We start from the raw sequence: 20260 nt of genomic DNA on the forward strand, positions 1-20260 counted from the left end.
TCTGAACCCACTCAGCCTGCTGTGCACTCTAGATTGCTTTGTTGTTGGCTGGAAATGGTGGATGGAGTGATTACCTGGACATGACATAACCTGAGTGTATAGCATCTTCTGTTTCACGAACTTCCTCTGTGCAGTTGAGCAAACAGATACGGCGTCTGAGATGTTCTAGCTCAGTAAGCTAACCAGGTAGCTTAGATCTCAAAAAAGTGTGATTACCTAGCATTGATGAAACTCTGGGTTTGAGTCCTGGCATAAGCTGAGTGTGAGGATGTTTGCCTATAATCACAGCTCTCAGAGACAGAGGCAAAAAGGTTACCTTCCGATGTGTGCTGGGTTGAGGCCAATCTGAACTGCTGACACCCTATCCAAAACAAATAAATGATTATTTAATAGAGTTTAAGAATAGCAGCATGTTCAGACTGTCAATTCAATGTGGTTTATACCATGTTTTAGAATTTTGATATATTTAAAACCTAGAATCAGAATTTTTCTAATTTTGGGTTTTAAGTTGAAAATTTAGACTTACAGAGGAAATGAACACATGTCCTTTGTCCCTGGGTTACTTTGCTCTGACGAGTTGGCATGATTCTCTTAAGTCCTCTGAAAACTGAAATCATTCTCAGGTTACCTTTACACATAGTAGAAAGAATTTGTATAGTTCTTCCATGAAATCTCACTCTTGCATTGTGGATTTATCCGAATCCCCATGAAAGGGACATGGGAAAAGTGCGTGGAAGACCAGATCTACCAATATCTTTTGAACAAGTCTTTCTTAAGTGCATTTACGACCTACTTCATACGGTGAACTTCCACTCACCTCTTCTTGTTACTTGGAAAGACAAACGAGAAGGAACAGTGAGCAGTTTAGAGTAGGAGGGTAGGGAAGCCACCATAGTTTTGGTTCACTGAGTTCCTCAAAACTATTTGAGTGCCTTGCCAAGCACATTTTAAAAATCAATATGTAGTCCTTTGGGACAATCTCTTTTGGTGCAGTATTGCTCCAAAGAGTCTCATAGGGGATCAATATCTCCTTCTTAGGAACTCTCTTGAGAAGATTGTGTTAAGTGCAATGGGACTATCAGTGCTGAGTTACTCAACTGCCAAGTTGTTTGTTTTAAGTATATTGACAATATCAGTACTACTTACTCCATGGGACAGTGACTCAAATTCTCAGAATGCCTTTGATTTCAAAATGATGTTTTCAGCTCAGAGAAGAATTACATGTATGTGAATGAAGTGTTGTTGTTGTATTTTAACCTCTGGCTGTAGTGGTCTCGTGAATGAAAGCAAAACTGTCTCTTTTGAGTTAGGTAGTCCCCACCACATTAATATTTCCCCAAAGGAAGCTCTGTGGTCAACATTTCGACTTCCCGGTTGCCTGATTCTGTAAAGTACACATGCTTGTTTCCTGTATCACATTTTAAAGATCATGTTAGGCCAATTGGTGTGCTTCCGTGACCAGGCCGCTTTGTGATTGGAATATAATGTTATCCGTAGTCTGTCTGTACTTAGGATGACAGAACTTTAGTTATTCTCATCTGGATAATGTATAGGATGCACACAGACGTTAGGGTTCTCTTTTCTCTTTTATATTTTTCTTTGTTCTTTGCATTTCTTCATTCTGTACAGCTAACTTATAAGACTTGATATATTTGTTATCACTAATAACCTGTCTGGGTTTTATCTTTTTTTATTTTTATTAAGTTGCTCATCCATTTACCAAGATATTTTCATTTTATGTTTTGGAGTACATCAGAAAGAATGAAATGAATATTAAGGATATTTTTAGTACTCATTTTGAAAAAAAAAATCACAGCTGTCAAGTTTTAAGAAAGAGAGGTTCAATTGTTCTTACATTAAAATCCATTCCATGCTCGCTCACGGGGTTCATCTGTGGACTAGGAAGGCATTCAGGTAAGTCCATGGCCCTTCCTTAGGAGGTGGGTGACCCCCACTGACCCCCACCTATTTCCACACCCTTCCTGCTTATCCCTTCTGTCCACTTGTGCTGTTGTTATTGTTTTAAATGCTTTTGAGCCAAGATCTTGCTGGCCTTGAGCACACAATCTTCTTGTCTCAACCTTCACTGGATCTGAGCTCCTTTTACCCATTTTCCTCTTTAATAATCTCCTTGGTAGCAGGGTCAGCAGACTAGAAAAGAGAGTATGTTCTGTTGCTGATGCTAAGAGTTGCAGTAGAGATTGCTGTACCTAGGAAGGCTGAAACATGAATTGTTCATAATTTATTTCTAGGACTCATTTGTAATGTTGGATAGGTACAAGGATGTTACTATTTCAATAGGTCAGTAAGAATCAAATATTGAAAATTTGATCGTATTCAGACCTCCAATATGCCTGATGATGGGTATTCATCCAAACAATGTGCCTTTGTTCTATCCCTCACCTGCTACTGTGCCAGAGTTAATTTTCATCTCTTTTCAGTGTCAAAAAGTAATTGAAAGGCTTAGGGCGAAGAACGTTGGACACAAAGAACTAGGGTAATTGTTCACTAATGCTATAGCTTTTGCAACTAGCATGATTTTTTTTAATATCTATTTTGAGCCAGGAGTGGGGACAGTAACCTATTTAAGGCTGCACTGGATTTTATAGAAGTCAAAGAGGAAGGCCTGGCATGGCAGGATATGCCCGGAATCTCAGCATTTGGAATGTAAAACAGGAGGATCAGGAGCTCAAAACTGTCCTTGGCTGTATAGGAACTGTGGGCTTGCCTAGGCTAAACGACACCTTGTCTCCAAAAGATACTGATGACTGAAATGGAAGGAGCCTGGTGTCCGAGACTTCCTACACAGTGACTGGAGTGCTCTTGTCAGTGCTGGGGAGGACGGCGCCACTCAGCGGTAGCCTCTCCGAAGGACTAATTGGAGTGACAGTTATGTTAATTATACTCTATGTAGATGCTGGTTTCATTCCTGGAAAATTGCTCTTATTCAAGAGAAATTTGGGTTATTAGAGGACTAAATGTTTTGTGGGAACACTTGCTTGTAATTTTTCCATTTTATTCAGTTTCCCAAGTCTCACGGGGCACTTTCAGACTTGGATCTATGAACACCACGTATATAATCTACTGCTAGGAGCATTCCTAGCCAATCTCACTAGGAAGCATCCAGTCACGAGTGGATGCTCTCTCGCAGCTCAGAACTCTTCTGATGCACATGAGAAGGGGAAATGGAGCTGCGTCACTTCCTGCGCCTAGGAGAAGGGATCCAACAGGAGTTAGGCTTCATCACTTCCTGTGCCTAGGAGACTGCATTGAGCAGGAGTTAGGCTTCATCACTTCCTGTGCCTAGGAGACTGCATTGAGCAGGAGTTAGCTGGTGTTACCCTTTATCTGGGGTAATTCTGAATAGGCCTGTCTGCTGTTACCAGGCACTCAAAATTAAAAGCAGATCTGAGTTCTGTCTTGGTGTGAAAATGGCATCTAGAGAGGCTGTCACAGTCCTGGCAGATCTGATCTCTATCACTCTTCCGGGGCCCAGTTCTCGCTGCTGCCTCTTGTCACACTGTACTGACTGCACCCACAGATTTTAATACCATAGATCAAAAACTGGGAGTGCCGTTAGTTTCCTGTGTCCAACAAAGCTGGTAGTGAAAAGCAACAGGAAGTCATCATTAGTTCTTTGTGTGGAGGGCTTGAGGGTAGTTTCAGAGGTCAGAGGTCCTAGAGGTTTGTCATGAGGCTGGTTAGCTAGCTTGTGGGGCCAGGCTCCCTCGAGAGTCTCACTAGAAGAAACCGTACCTTTTCTAGCCATAAGTGAATGCCAGCATCCCTTGGCTAGTGGTCATATCCTAGCATCTCCTGGTCTCTAGCTCTTTCTTCATGTAGCGTTCTCTCCCGATCCTGCATGTGTTCAGTCTATCTCTGCTTCCTCTTGCATGGGATTTCATTTAGGGCCCACCTAGAAAACCCAGGGATGTTTTCTCATCTCAGAATCCTCCATTACATCCACTGAAGATTGGACCATATCAGATAACTCATCCATTCTGAGGGTGGGTTTCTGGGATCTTTTCAGAGACTGTTTCAACCCACCCCAGGTTACTTCCAGCATATCTGTTCTAAAAGCTGGGCAGAATTGGCTCTTGATGACATGTCCTGTTTAGGTCTGATTGATAAATTTAGTCTTCTCAGCACGGCTGTAGGATTTAAGGTCTAATGCCTGGCAGCACACAGGTCTCTGTAGTACATAGGGCGGGAGCCAATGGCAGAGCTGTCTCCTTTCTAAGGGAGGCAGTGCCCTTACAGAAGGCCACATCTAGGGTGTTTATGCAGTGAGTCCTCAGATTGAATGCAGGGACGACTTCCCTCCTGTGTTTATCATCAGCTTTTATTGTTGTGGCAGACACCGTGAGAGAAGCTATGGCAAACGGAGGGAGGTTGGTTTAGCCGTGTCCGTCTGTGGTCAGCTGGCACCGTTGCTCTCAGGCCCAGGGACGGACTCATATGGAAGGACATGGTCTGTGAAAGCCGCTCACCGCGTGTCGACCAGAAAGCTTGGTAGAGAATGCAGTAGCAGATGTAATAAATACCATTTCTTGAGAAATGACAAATCTGTTCAGTTTGTTAGGTACATGTCCTTTGAAAGAAGAAAAAAAAAAAACAATTCAGTTCTTACCTAGCATAAAGCTCGTGAAAGTTATTTTTTTAAAAAGGAAAATTTAGTAGATGTAATATTCCTTCAAAGTTTATTTCCATTTAAGAAGACTCACAGCAGCCAAGCTTGTGGACATGATCGATGGTCCCAGTATCTTCTCCTTGAGAGCTGCCATCTATACAGATCTATTTGGTCTGCTCTTGAAAAAGAGTTATTGGCTCCTGAAGTTGTAAGTGTGTCATCTGGGCAATACCTTCAAGTCTAAGTGTCTTGTGGTTTTAATAATTGTCGCTTGTTCCAATGAACTTGGGTTTTATGGATTTTTCAGTTTCTACTTTTGGGCAGACATTTTGCCTAACTAATTTATAAACTACATAAGATAATATTTGATACATATTATTCCCTTTGCTTGCAGAATTCTATAATTTTGTCAAATTAGGTGGGATAGGTATGTGTATAAATGCACGGATCTATATCCATGTGCATGGGTATGCATGTAAACACACATACATACGCATCGTTGCCTGGCAGGCATCATTACACGGCCTCTGCATCATCAAATAGATGATCGAGTTAGTCGGTGCTCCCCTCTCCTTTGAGTTTGCAGAGCTATACAATGCTCTAAAACAGGAAGTTGAGGAAAGTGGTGGAGCTCAGACACAGAGCCCAGGTTGTGCAAACCTAGATGAAACAAGTTTTGACCGGACTCAGCTGGATCATGCAATTACCAGGCATGGTCATGACCAACAGTGTCAGGACAGCAGATATGTAAGCGTGGCTATCTGCAGCTAGGGGAAGGAGAAGGCTTCTAGAAGTCACGGGAGCTGCACCCTGCTGCCTGCCTCAGGTCAGCCCGTTTGGTTGTGTGCTCCCTGCTCAGGATGCTGCAGGGATCCCAGTGAAGGGTGAGGAGGATGCGGGGCATCAGACAACATGGCCTCTCTGGGCAGCTTTTCTAGGCTAACTTCTGAGAAATCTAGAGCGCCGGCTACATGGCTTTGCCCTGACTGCCTTGCGAGCTAGTAGTTTAGTTACTGACGTGTTCTTTCCAGAGGAGCATCGATCACAGCAGATAGGATGCCCTGCCAGTTACTTTTGGAACCAATTTAGATGAGAAAAATAAAGGCCTTTGGACAGAGCTGTCTGAGTGTGTCTGGTTAAGTCATCTTACTGTTTGAGGACAGCTTTGGAGACTGGAATATATTTTCCATTTACTAAAATTTGCCTTTTTTTGTGGGCCACATTTGTGGAAATATGTTGAAATCCTAAATGTAGACAGTATGGCTTACTGCTTTTGGTATTGCTTGCTGTCTAGAGTGATGTTCCACTCTGATGTTTCGCTGACTGGCAGCAATGGAAGCAGGATGGTTTGAGACAGTGGTGGTGGGAGCTGATCCGGAGTCTCAGCTCTGTCCCTTCTTAGCTCCATTGGACTGTGGAACAGGCACTCTGTCCCAGAACCTTTCTTCAGATGTGCGCTTTTGTAATTCCTCCTACATGTTAGTGTCATATATGAACACTTAGGTAGAGAAATTTGTGAAACAAGTAACAAGTTTCTGGATATCCAAAACATGCTTCATGAAGTGTGACTTTTCCTAACTTTCTACCGTCTTTACGTGCATGTGCGTGTGTGCGTGTGTGCACGTGTATCTGTGTGTCTGTGTATGTCTGTATATATGTCTGTGTGTGCATACACATGCGTACATGCATGAACACGTCTATAGAGCTTCCATGTCTGAAATGGAATTCTTGTTTTCTCAGTCTCTCTACTGCTAGTCATTCTACACATGGCAGCCAGAGAGCTCTTGTTAATCCATCTCCACATTTTCCTTTCAAACTTAGCCATAGAGTGCAGGTCCTTCCCAGCACGGGCTGTGCCTGCCTCCACCACACACCTTCATCCTTTCAGTTCTGTCACGCCCCTACCCTTCCTGCCCGGGACTTCTCTCTCCTCGAGAGTTCTGCTGTTTGGACAGTGGTTTTTTTTTTTTTTTAACCTTCCTCTCTTAGACCAAATGATTCAGGGTCAGAGGAGACATGTTGGCTGACTCCAGCCACTAGCTACCTTTTTATCCATTGGTGTATCTGCATGTTGTTTGTAATCCCTCATGAGACCTCACTCACCCTTTGGATGTATCCAGAACAGACCGAGTCGGCAGAGGTTCAAGTGCAAAGCTCACTCAAGGGTACTTCCAAACATTTTTTATAGATACCATAAATTGCTGAATTTGCTTTTTATTTACATTTTTGTTTTCCATTTTATAAGGCTGTGGTTAAAATACAGAATTCCATTGTAGCTGGAGAGAATCATGAGATAGTTTATTAATCCCCACACCAGGACTGGATGGCATTAGAAACAGCTGAGATGAAATGCTTTTCTTGACAAATTGAATGCCAGGTAAAAATTCCCTGTTAAGCTTGACCCATCCTCACTGATGGGGCCTCCTGCACTAAGCCATGAGTTCTCTTCTGCTAAATAACCGTGAAGAATTCTCATCACCATCCCTTCATGTGTTCTAGGGGAGAATGGGCCTCCTTTGGTGGCTGTGCTACGTCTGCTTGCCCAGTGTTATTTCTACTAGCATTTTTTCTCTTTATTTTTGTTTTTTTTTCTTTCTTTTTTTCAAGACAGGGGTTTTCTTTGAAGCCTGTCCTAGAACTAGCTCTTGTAGACCAGGCTGGTCTCGAACTCACAGAAATCCACCTGCCTCTGCCTCTGAAGTGCTGGGATTAAAGGCGTGCGCCATCACCACTCAGCTGTATTGTTGGCTTTTCTCCACAGTTAGAATCTGAATTTTGTGCCCCCCCTCTTTTTCCTAATCCTTGTGATGTGTCATGCAGTTCAGAGAATTCAGACTTTCAGGAGCATGTTTTTCCTACATTTCACAAGCACTTTGGAGCCATCAATTCAGCGTGTCTTTGTTTGGGAGTGTTTTCTGTCACAGCTGTCATTGGAGTCCATTAACACTCGTGTGAAGAATAAATGCATTTTAAATGCTGTGTTAACTTTATTAATCAGCACCATCCAGACTCAGATGGATTTGTGTCTTCTTGATTCTGTCGGAGAATGAGGTAAAAACTCTCCTTCCTAAGTGTCAGGAAGCACTGTGGAACCTCACTTGCTGGGCACTTGGTTCTAACACTTGAGTCTCTGCCTCCATGTCCACGTGGCTGTGCTGGCAAGGGCAGCATCATCTGGTCACTATGTTCTTACGAGAGTGTTCACAATGTAAACACAATAAAAACTGAGAACCATCACCTGCCAGATGTTAGGAAGAGTGTGAGATGCAGAATTATTCGTGGATGCAAACAGATCCTATCAGGTTAGTGTGTGCACTGGCATTTTCAAAGCCATATCTCTGATAATAGCGTCTAGGAAGAGGACGCTTGAGAGCTGTAGCCTGGGATAGAAACATGCTTCTCATACATGTCTGCACAGAAACAGGGCCCGCAGGTCATGCCTGTGTATTGTCACCTGGGTCTAGGTCAGTGCGGGATTAAGCAGAGATTTGTAATTCTGGCTTTAGAAGAAATATCCTAGCAGTATAGATTGAAAGCACAAGAGCTTAAAACTGGATGTAAACAAGTAAATACAAATGGGTGTGGCTAAGCTCACACGTCAGAAACAAGAACATCATGGGGCCATGGTGGACGCGTACTTCAGCATATGGGAGTAATAAACAGCACCCTGGAGCTGCCGCAGCCTTCAGACTTAGTGTTCTCTAGCAGATGAGTTTGGAGTGGGGCTGTGATGGCCGCCCTGCGTGGAGCCTTGTAAGAAAGTATCACATAGGCCTGAAGATCCCAGTTCTGAGTTTGGTGGAGGTCATTGGCCAAGAAACAGTTCCAGGACTAAGAACATTGCTGCTCAGTTCCCAAACACAGCAGACGTGATAAGTGGGAAGGGACATGGCCTCATGCTAGACAGGGAGACATCACCTTTTAACTACAAATATTGTTCTCAGGTAAATGTATTTTCATAGTTCAGGGGGAGGGGAGTCTGTATTGAGGCCCCTAGACCTCTGCCAGCGAGCACAGTCCCGTGAAAGCCCCTCACCTTGCATCCCACTTTGTGTCCCTCTCCTGTCGGCCTTCTTGTTCCCTCTCTGCTCCGACAGTAAACACCTGCTCCTCATGTCCAGTAGATGCTGTTTTCCACTGGAGGCTGATGTCTAAGTCCTGGCAGCCAGTGTGAAATGAAACTTGGAAGACATCTTGATTCTCGTGGACTTGCGCAAACTGAAGTTATTAGAGAGGATTAGGGCCACAGCTGGTGAGCAGATGGAGCGCCTGCAGTTTCACAGTTGAAGCTAGTCAGAACCACAGCTTGCACAAAACTTCTGGGCATTTTCTCCAGGTTTCCTCACTTGCTTCATCCTTCATGATCTTTAAATTGCTGAATTTGATAAATATTAATAGGTCTCTTATTTAGGTGGCATCGTTATAATATGCTGGAGTTTCCTGCTCCAAATCTCAACTTAGGAGCCATCTCTTAATAATGGGCGTATCCTATAAAAGGTAGGGAAGAAAATAAGACTTCTGCACTTCTTTCAAAATGAAGACTCGCATTTTGCAAGCCTGGAAGTAAAGACTAGTTCACAGCCAGCCAGAGCTAGGCGGTCAGCTCATTGTTAGTGGATGCTGCAGTTTCCCGTCTCCAGCTTGTGTGCATGTCTGATGGGAGTATTTATGCACAGTTCACCCCAGTAGCTCCTCCTCCTTGTTGCTGATTCCTTTCTGCCTGTGTAACTTGCGTCCCGATAGTGTACCCACTTCCTCATTGCCTTCTTGGTCCTAGCCTGCAATAACATGGGGGCCTTTGACTGACACAGTCATCCTCAAAAACATAGTCCTGGGTCAAGTTTGCTGTACTTTTGTGTTTTCTTCACAGAAGAAACTTCTGCCCATTGGGTGCTAAGGTTGTTAAGAATGTCATCCAACTAACACAGATTAATTCATATTTTGATGGTTGTTGCTTTACATAAGAGCAGAATCTTTATCTTTGTTGAAAGTCTTGAGAGGAATGGCTGCTTTCTTCTGCAAGGGTGAAGTGCCCGTAAATAGCAGCAGCTGGGGTCACAAATAAGCTATGCCATTTGGAAACACTCTGTACTCTCTGTTCAGGAAGAACACTCGGACATTTCAGACAGTGTAACACACCAAAAACAGCCATAGTTTATGGGCCAACCAAGTTTCTGTTCTGTTGGAACCGGTATGCACCGTTTCTGTCAAGCCATAGTCAGCTGCAAAAACACTCGAGCATGAAATTATTGCCCAGTACTGAGTGCTCTAGCTTCTAACCATCCTGAATGTTATATATCTATGCATGAAGGGAGGGGGAGAACATTGTGTTTCCAGCACATTCGCATAAAGTAGTCTGTAAAATTATCCCAGCAAATGATCTTTTTAGCCACCAGCTTTTGAAATGAGTTCCAGTAGCTTCTATTTTGGTTTTTTGAGGCAGGGTTTCTCTGTGGGTTTGGGGCCTGTCCTGGAACTAGCTCTTGTAGACCAGGCTGGTCTCGAACTCACAGAGATCCGCCTGCCTCTGCCTCCCGAGTGCTGGGATTAAATTGAGCTTCTGTAATTGAATGTGATAGGAACACTGTAAACATACCTTAACCCTGCTGTAAAGACTTTGTGTGGCGCTGCCTGCTGGGTGGTGTGCTAGAGATCACCAGCAGCAGGAGACAGTATAGTCGAGTGCCCAAGCCTGTGGGGGACTGTTCCTGTTCACACCTCAGCCAGCACTGGGCAGGGAGGGGGCATTGCCACATGCACCTCTGATCACTGCAAACTTGGTCCTGAGTTCCTTTTTACCCATTGCTCAGTTTACTGTTGCCCAACTTCTCAAAGCACCCATATTCACTATGCAGCCTCAGCTGGAGACCTGGGGTTGTCACCCACAGTTTAAGAAGCTGTCCTCTACAGCGAGATCCAGGAACTCTTCCTTGCATCAGTAATCCCCAAACTGCATTTTAGCATTATACTTTGACAAAAGGTATGATGGCCGCCAACAGTGTTGCTAAGCAGACTTCAGTCTGGCTAGGGAAATATTTCTTGTCTACATGAAATGTAAGATGGTTACTGAATGTGTTTAGATTGTGTGTTTGTGTCTCCTGTGACAGTGGAGATCTACAGATTGCTGGCACAGTTTTGTCCTAGTGATATTTGATGCGATGCTGTGGTTTCCTAAGTTACCTTCCTTGCAGTTCACTCCATCATGATGTCTTGTTTACCCACAATGAGAAAAGAAAACTCAGTGTCTGCCTCGGGAGTTGCATTTCTCCTTTGTTTAGAATTCTTTTGCCAGGCACTCAGGCTCTAGGGTGTCAGTGGTCCACAGCCAAGATTTGTTGACTACTCTCATGAAGGTTGAATTCACGGGGGTGTGGGGGAAGGTGGAAGATTGCCGTGGATGAGGAGCTGAAATATAGTATAATCTACACTGTGTATGGAAAGGAAGGCAGAATGTTAGAGGAAGCCCTGCAGCAAGGGCCACTGTAGCCCTGGGAGCTAAGGCAGTGCTTGACAGGAGAACTGGCATCCATCAGAGGTGTGTGATGTGGGCAGAGTCCACTGTGGCAGGAGAGGAGGGACAGTTACCCTTCATATTTGACACTGCCCTGGCCTGGTTAACTTAAATTTTGTCTGTTACCTTTTGTGTTATGTAATTTTATATTAATAATGAAATTTTTATATTAAAATCAAAGAAATTATTTTATTTACCTAGGTTGGAAATTATTAATTTAGGAGAGCCATTGAAAGCTGTATTTTGAAACTTTTCATCTGTCAATCATTCCTTTTTCTATCTACCATCTCCCACTTTCGGACATATCTTTCATATTTTTCCTATCTTACCTTTTATATTTTCTTTTTGTACATTTTATTTCTCACCCGGCTTCGACCACAATCCAAATAGCTGCTTTTGCTTGAGTCCTGTGAGTTCAGGATATGGCTTCCTCCATTATTAGGATATGGCAGCCAAATGTGCCATAGAATCTATAGACTTCGACATGTCTATGTTGTAGATGATGTCATTTATAGAATGGATTTGGAGTCAAAAATGTGTTCAGTTCTTGGTATTTTGGGAGAAAGTTAGTGTCATCATAATGGGGTGAATATATGTGCAAATGACACTTTCATGCCGTCATGTTTTCCAACAAGAGCATCCCACTTGGACAGTAGACATCTCTCCATGGCGTGTGATGGATGGCTCCTTACATAGAAAGCCGGGTCTCTAGGTTCCAAGTAATTTGACTTTAGGAGGACTCTGGAATGAGATTGATACAAAGTAGGAGGTTTGAGAACAATCAAAATTGCCTTCCTAGTGACTGACTTGGATCCACAGATGTTTCTTCATCGTACCTATGCCAGAGAGTAAATGGGAATCTTCTGGTGCTGGAGTGGCTCCCATCTGGCCTCCTCTCCAGCTAGCACCAAGTGCCAGCTTTCCTTCCTCCTCGCCAAATCTTAACTCTTCATTTTAATTCGTTTTTCACCTCGGTGCACTTAGAAGACAGTGCGTTTTCTTCCGGGCATTGAGGCAGATGGTGCTGTCTCTTTTGATTATCTAGTTTCTAAGAGGGAGATGTTGATGAGGAAGAGCAGGTAGCGAACTGAGGGCAGATATTACACTCACAAGAAGAGTAAATTTGCTCTGGATTCTCCATGAAGTGTACTCTAGCCCATATTTGAGTGGCAAGAACTGAAGTTGGAAATATTCTAAAATGTCACTCACTATGGAGTTTGGGTTATTGGTTTGTTTACTTTCCACCTTGTTTTCTAAAAGGCACAGAGCTTAGATGGTTTCCTCAGGGCTGGGCTGTTTGCCCTCATGCATGAAGCCCAAGATTCAATCTCAGTACTATGAAATAACAGAGGAACATTGACCGTTGGGGGTTGGGAGGAGTGGACTTTGACAGATCAGCATGATTGGGTTTACTCAGTGTATGTTACTGGAGTATCTTGTCTGTGGTCTGATGCCCACCTCAGACCAAGGGCCACACCCCTCGTGTAACTGGATGTGGGGTCAATAATAAAAGACCCCTTAACACTCAGCAACCAGCTATTAATTAGCTCAGAATTAAACCCCTAGCGATTCTGAGATGTCCCGGCAGAGCCTGTCATGTTGTGTCGTGTGATTTCACAGTTCCTTCCTTCTGATCACACACAGTTTGTGTTGTTTTGCCTGGGCTCTTGTGCTGCATCCCAGTGGCCACTGCTGCCTGAAATACCTCGGCTCAGGTTCAAGGCTGTTGTTGAGCTTTGCGTGCAAACTAAGGTTTCTGCTCCTATGGAAATAATGGGTTTGGAGAAAGCAGACTTTTCATGTGCCCTTGTAAGTCCTCTGCATTTGAGTCTCAAATGAGCGTATCCCGGACTGGGTTGTGACAGAATGCTTGATTGTAAAAGCTGCCATTTGAGTTGCTGACTTGGTTTCATTTTTTTTAAAAAAAAATCATTCAGTAAATTTAGATTTGGGTGAAGATGGAATTTCCAAGACTTTCTGAAATGACTGTAAACATACTTCTGCTGTTTTCCACTGTGAGCTGAAACAGCTGCACTGTCAGTATCGTCAGTGTTGATGGTTATAAAGAGAGAGTAGTGATCCACTCTGGATCCCACCACATGAGATAGCAGCCAGGTTTAATTCTTTACGTGAAAATAAGCACAGCAATTTTATTTGTGTGCAGATTTGTTTCATCCTTAATAATTAATAAAAAAATTATGGCAAAGAGTTGCTTTCAAGGAAGTTTCTCTGTGGATTGCTATCAGCTTATGTTTGATTTGTGTAACTGCAGACCCGGAGTCACACAGCCAACATCATGGGTGAAAATGTTTAAACAAGCCTGGTCTGGTGGCACTGTGTATCTTGTGGTGTGTGGCTCACATCATATTAGAACAGGGTGCTTAACAGGTGTTCCACAGAGACGCCATTAGCAAGGGACAAAAGCAACCAGAGAACAGTGGCTATCCTTGTGGCATGTCATATCAAAGATGCTGATGCAGTCTTGCCAGTTTTAACACACTGGCATTAAAAGTGTTTCCTAAGAAGCACTCTATTAAGGGAAGGAGCCAGACTCAGAAAGAAAATTCTCTCATCTGCAGGGCCAAGCTTCTAATGTTCATGTGTTATGTGTAAGTAGCGATGATTATGGTACATGCTATGAAACTAGAAAGGAAACTTGAGGAATGGTAAGGAGATGTTGGGGGAGAGAGGCAGTATGACACCCAAGATGCTTAAGTAGAAAGCAGACAGGGTAGGGTAGAAGGGCCCAAGGAGGGGAAGGGGAACCCATAGAAACGACAGACTTTATTTGAAAATGCCACCATGAAACCTAAAAATCATATGTGCTAAGTAAACAGATTATAAAATAAAAATAAAAACAAAAACCATCTGAAATCATTGATATTTTAAACATGAAAAGAACTTCTCATTCACATAGACTGTTGGGCTCAGAAAGACACTATCTTGTAGCTACCGACATAACAATACAGACTAACAAAGGTCAGCTTTGCTTACTGCAAGTGTGTTTTAAAGGAGAAGATGTGAGGCTGGAAGGGAGCTGGGGGTTGGGAGTGCTTGCCCTACAACCATGAGGACCCCAGTTTGATCCCCAGAACCATGGGAAAAGCCAGGTGTGGTCGTCCACACCTGTACTTGAAACAGACAGATCTCTGGGGTTCTGGTCAGCCAGTTGAGCCGGTTGGTGAGTCCCAGAGAGGCCAGCATCCTAAGCAGTAACAGCGAGGCTTGAAATCTGGCCTCCACTGGATCCAAAACAAAGCATCATAGCCCAGGTGACTTAAGGAGCTAATGTTTATTGTGATTGTGGGAAGCTCTGGATCCTGTGTGGGCAGATTCAGTGTCAGGCTTCCTGCTTTCTAGAGCACACCTTGCTACCATATCCTCAAATACAGCTCCGGTTCACAAGTCTCCAAGTTTCCATCCCCAAAGCCTCATCTAATCCCATCTCTGTTCAGAGACTCCGCATCCGATCTCATCACATTTGGAAAGAGGCTAACATGAATTCCGGGAGAACAGACCTCCCACCATATCAGTGGGTATAATGCTCCTCTGGTGTCCCTTTATGTTTAAACTATTTTAATGTATACATTTTTAGAGATTTGGGCAATTTCCTATTAAACATTGAATTTCCATATTATCTGGAAAAATGAGAATACTCATCCAACTGCTTATCCTATGAGTAACTAAATGTCTGTTGCTTGTCTTCTTCTTCTTCTTCTTCTTCTTCTTCTTCTTCTTCTTCTTCTTCTTCTTCTTCTTCTTCTTCTTCTTCTTCTTCTTCTTCTTCTTCTTCTTCTTTTCTTCTCCTCCTCCCCCTTCTTGTTCCTCCTTTTCCTCTTCCTCCTCCTCCTCTTCCTCTTCCCCTTTTTCCTTCTTCTCTTCCTCTTTCTCTTCATCATCTTAGAGCGCCTCCTCCACTCCTTGATATTTTCTGTCTGCTGACTGCAAATTTGCCTTGACACTCCTGGGACTCCTATAATGTCATAGTTTTTCAGTGTGCCAGACTCTGATGCTTGAGTAGACCCCACCTGAGATTCCTGTGTCAGTGCCTCAGCACAGTAGACTGAATGTCTAGCCTTAGTCCCAAATAATTTAATTACATGAAACATAATTAAGGAAATGTTGCTATAAAGCAATTCAAAATTTGCTGTGTAAATAATAGAATTATTGGAGATCTCTCTTGGATTGTTGTATTAAAGAACCGTAAGCTGCGGATTCTGCCCATCCATCCTTGGTCTGAAGAAAGTATTGACTAAGCTAATTAAAAACTTTCCACTGTGTCCTTCCAAGTCCTAATGAGAAGCTGTGTGAGGGAAGGCTTCTGGGTGCCGCTGAGAAAGTGGCGCACAGACTTGAATTACCTTTGTGTGTTCTGTCTTCTTAAAGCAGCTGCCTTTCTGTCACATATCCAGGTGAGGCACCAGCCCTGGCTGGACAGTCATGGACGTCAGTCTCCCCCAAATCAAAGAGCCATATCTGGCACAGGGATGGCTTGGCTCACCAGTAGAGCCCAGCCATGTTCAGAAAGCAGAGGCAAGGGCTGGTGCCTGAGGTAAGCTCACCAGGTGTGCAGTTACCTATGACCTTCATACATTTTGTGAGACTTTGTATAGTTCAATAAAACCAATGAAAATGCTAATTGCTTCTGTGTGGGTTCTAGGAATACCTAGGGTTCCCTAAGAAGCAAACATGGGCTTTTGTTTTCTTTGAGAATTTATCAGGAGTGCTCTAAGCTCTAAGGTACTTGGTAGCTGTGTAGAGTTTAGAAGTTGATAAGACTCTGTGGTACCTTCCTGTTCCCCAGCTTCTCATCGAAGACCCAAGCCCATCCCTTCTTTGTTCTCTGGTTCCACAGGGTGCAGCCTTCGCAGGAAGGGCCGTTCACTCGAGGGTAGATTAGTGTGAAAGTGTCTGGCAGGACTTTGTCTCAAACTTGCTTCAGGAAAGAAAATGGTTCTTTCCCCTGAATTCCACAAATGGCACCTGAAGCTCAGAGGAACCTAGGCCCTGTTGTCCCATTTCCATTCTGTGGCCAGTTCTCCTATCCAGCTGCTCACTCCACCTGCAAAAGGAATTCAGCTCTCCTTCCATTTTTCTCTCAGGTTCCACAATATTTTTGGAACCCATGCCACCCTTGAAAAACATTTTTCTAGACAAAATGAAGAGTCTGCTTTTTTTATTTTTGTCATTAATGGGCTAGTGTTCATCCGTCTTTCAGAATTTCAAGGGATGTAATCACCTTCCCTACTAAATACTTAGGAAGACTTCTGTTTTGCATTTTCATATTCAAATATTTGATGTCGGTATTGTGGTTATGTGCATGTGCCCACCCATGCTTATGTGTTGCACGTGTTTGTGTGGGTGCATGAGTGAAGGCCAGAGCTTGCTACTGGGTGTGTTCCTCAGTCACTCTCCTTGTTTCTGAGCTAGGGAATCTCACTGAAACTGGAGCTCATCGAATGGGACTAGTGAGCCCCTGGGATCTCCTTGTGCCAAGCTCCCTGTCACGGGGATTACAAGCACACGCTGCTGGGCATCTGGACACAAGTCCTATGGCAAGCACGTTACTTACTGAGTTATCTCCACAGCCACTTGTGGTTGCTTTGTTGTGTTTTTGTTTTTTAAATATTTGCTCTATAGCGATCAATTGTAATGTCCTTATATTATAAAAATGTGTTTTTCAGTGATCTTACTTAACTGTTTTGTTCTGGGGTGTGTCTGTGCATGTATGTGTGCATTTTGTACACATTTGTGCACACAAGCATGGAGGTCAGATGAAGGGATGGGGTACCCCTCCCCACCCCCTTTTTTTACCACTCTCAGCCTTGTTCCTTTGAGTTAAGGTCTCTGCTGAAGCAAGAGCTCCTGTTGTGTTTTGGGGGCTTAGGCTGGCATCCAGCAAGCCCCAGTGATCCTCCTGTCTCCACCCACTGTAGGGCTAAGATATCCAGGGTACATGCTGTCTTTATGTGGGTGCTGGGATCTGAACCCAGTCCTTGTACTTGGGCAGTATACACTGACAGCACTATCTAAAGTCACTAGAGAGGACTGGAGAGCTAGCATCTTTCGTATTTATACCTAGAAATCCTAACCGTTAAGTGAAGGTTTTTGAGTAATGAAACTATTTTATGTACTTGATCCCTTTTTTCTCTTTCTCAGAGAAGTAATACCTTTTAAATTGGTAATAGACAATTTTATTTTCTACATAAAGGATTGTCTGTGAGCATTCTTATTATTTTCTTCCTTTGCCTGTATTCATCTTTACAAATATTAGCAAACCTTGTCTGGGTCTCCAGTTTGCTTTTATTATTAATGCCTATCTTTCTTTTCATCTACAAATAATTTTTGTCCATCTAGTTGTTACAGACAAATGATTAGAGCCTATAATTTTAGCCCACTGGTTCAGTAGACATAGCTCACTTAAAGGGCAGCCATAGCAGCTCTGTGGCAGATGGGGAGGTCTCTGATGCGCAGAGGGGCATCTCCACACCAGCTGGTCTGGACTAGAGGGAAGTGTGGATGTTATTCTGCTGGAATGAAGGTGCTGGTACAACGTAAATACTTTTTACAGCTACAGCCAAGTGTGGACCCGAGTTTCTTTACTAAGAAGGAAAAAAAAGTGAAACAAACCAAAGAGTAAATTGTGTTTATAAAGGGGTCATGTTTAAATTAGTTTAGCCTGTACAGTTAATTAAACTGTCTGAACTTGTGTTTTTTTGGAGCAAATATGAAAACCATTATTTATGGAAAGTTTAAACATCACATAATACATGCTCCCTTGGTGTGAGGTGTTCATTTTTTTAAAAAAAGAAAAACTATTCACTTTATTGTGTTTTTTTTTCTGTGTAGCTTTTTTTTATTGAGAAAAGGGAAAAAAAAGTTTCCGCCTCCTCCCAGCCTCCCATTTCCCTCCCCCTCCTCCCACCCTTCTCCCCCTCTCCCTACTCCTCTCCCCCTCCCTCTCCAGTCCAAAGAGCAGTCAGGGTTCCCTGCCCTGTGGAAAGTCCAAGGTTCTCCCCCTTCGTCCATGTCTAGGAAGGTGAACATCCAAACTGGCTAGGCTCCCACCAAGCCAGAACATGAAATAGGATCAAAACCCCGTGCCATTGTCCTTTTTTAAATTTAACCTTCACTGTGCTAAAGATATTGTGAGATCTCGGGAAGAAAGGTGCTTTGACTAGGTGAAACTTGAACCAACAACAAAAGAAAAAAAAGAAGTGTTTCCCTTAGGATTCCATAAAAATGTTTCCATCCTTTTAAAATTAGTTTCTTTTCCTTTTGTATCTTTTCTTGGTTGATGTGATCTTTCCAGAGCATGCCTAGATCCTGAGGTTCCCACTGGTACCTTCTTACTATTCCCTTCCCTTGACTGTCCAGCTTTCCACCTTGTCTTCAGGTTCAGACATGCTGTCTGCTCCTTGAGCCACTCACTCTGTTACTGAGATTTCTGCAGAACTTTTTACTTGACCACCGTGCCGTCATTTCCAGCATTTCAGATTGGGCTTCTCTTCAGTCGTCCCAGCCCACTCCCTTACCTTGTGTCACCATTTTTTTTCTTTCAGCTGTTGCTATTCTCAGTCAGGAGCTTATCATCTTGCTGTGTAGCCTAGGCTAGCCCGGAACTCAGATCCTCAGCTCTCCACCTTTCAAGTGTTGAGATTATATGTTTCTTTATATGGGAAATAAATCGTGTGCTCTAGGCCTGAAGTATCTCTGCCTTCCAGACACATTGTAGCGGGAAAACCAGGCATGAGCGTGAGGGGAAATGGGCAGGATCGCTGTTCTCAGATTTTTGGTAATAGATGAGCAGTGAGTAGGACCAAAGTGACAGCCTGGTGGATACCGAGACAGTCCTTCAGCTAGTGATGGGACTGTACCTGAATAGAGACCAAGCAGCCCTGTGAAGTGCAGAGCCGGCTGACCCATCATTGCCCCAGCTCTGTGTCCACATGACTGTGGCCACGGGACTTACTTCTTCTAGGCTAGTCTAAAGCTTTCCCGATGCCCTCCCTCAGGTTGCCTGGAGGACAGGTTTTTCCTCTGATGTTACAGTTACCATTTGGATTTCCTGCCGCCTTCCCCCACGAACTGGGAAATAACTGGGGTCAAGGATTTATGCCCTGGGAATCATATTGTATCTTTATAGCATTGGCTTTTAAATCAGGATAGTGTGGAATCCACCACAACTCAAGAGTTAGATTCCTTAAGTGAAGCAGATTGAATTCTGTTTACTTACATTTTTTTTAATTTGGCTCTCTATCCTTCCCATCCCTCTATGCCAGGGTTTTGTATTTCTAAAGTGCAGGTTTTACTGCACTATGAAAATGTCCCTTTCCTAATCTTATTGAAAACACCATTGTCTATTTAGTTAATGAAGACTAGAATTGCCCCTGCTCGTTCCCTCCCCACTGGCTGTCACACCAGTTTTGCTGCTGCTGTGTCTCACAGCCTAGCCATGTTTTCACCATGTTTATCACTAACTCCAGCCGAAGGTAGCCATGTCCTTTACCTGTAGAACTGCTGCAATCTACTATAACCCAGCACATACACCTTCCTTATGTGCATTTTTATGAAGAAGTCTAATGTTTCTTCAAACTCCAACTTATAACACTGCAGTTCAAATGTAAAATTCAAACTACAAATGAATACATGGATACATTGTACACACACGCATCCTGAAGACTGCAGCTCAAATGTAAACCCAAACTACACATGAATACATAGATACATTGTATACACACGCATCCTGAAGAAAACTGCAGATGAATACATGGATACATTGTATACACACGCATCCTGAAGAAAACTACACATGAATACATGGATACATTGTACATACACGCATCCTCAAGAGAACTACATATGAATACATGGATACATTGTACATACACACATCCTGAAGAAAAGTTGGAATCACTCCATTGTCACTCAAGATCATCTTCTCTTAGAAGCTGGGTGGTGGTGGCGCACACCTTTAATCCCAGCACTCAGGAAGCAGAGGAAGGATCTCTGTGAGCTCAAGGCCAGCCTGGTCTACAGAGGGAGTTCCAGGCCAGGATCAAAGCCACAGAGAGAAACCCTGTCTCAAAAAAAAAAAAAAAAAAAAAAAAAAAGGGGCA

At 43.4% G+C, this 20260-nt stretch overlaps 1 protein-coding gene across 3 annotated transcripts in view; it reads left to right on the forward strand.

Moving 5' to 3' along the window:
* The window catches only part of Fndc3b (fibronectin type III domain containing 3B), a 278725-nt gene that overhangs the window by 180616 nt on the left and 77849 nt on the right, over positions 1-20260 (forward strand). The window lies entirely within an intron of this gene.

The sequence above is a fragment of the Alexandromys fortis genome, unplaced genomic scaffold (genome assembly GCF_014885135.2).
Source record: "Alexandromys fortis isolate MF-2015 unplaced genomic scaffold, M_Fortis_MF-2015_v1.1 scaffold_41, whole genome shotgun sequence".
Lineage (NCBI taxonomy): Eukaryota > Metazoa > Chordata > Mammalia > Rodentia > Cricetidae > Alexandromys > Alexandromys fortis.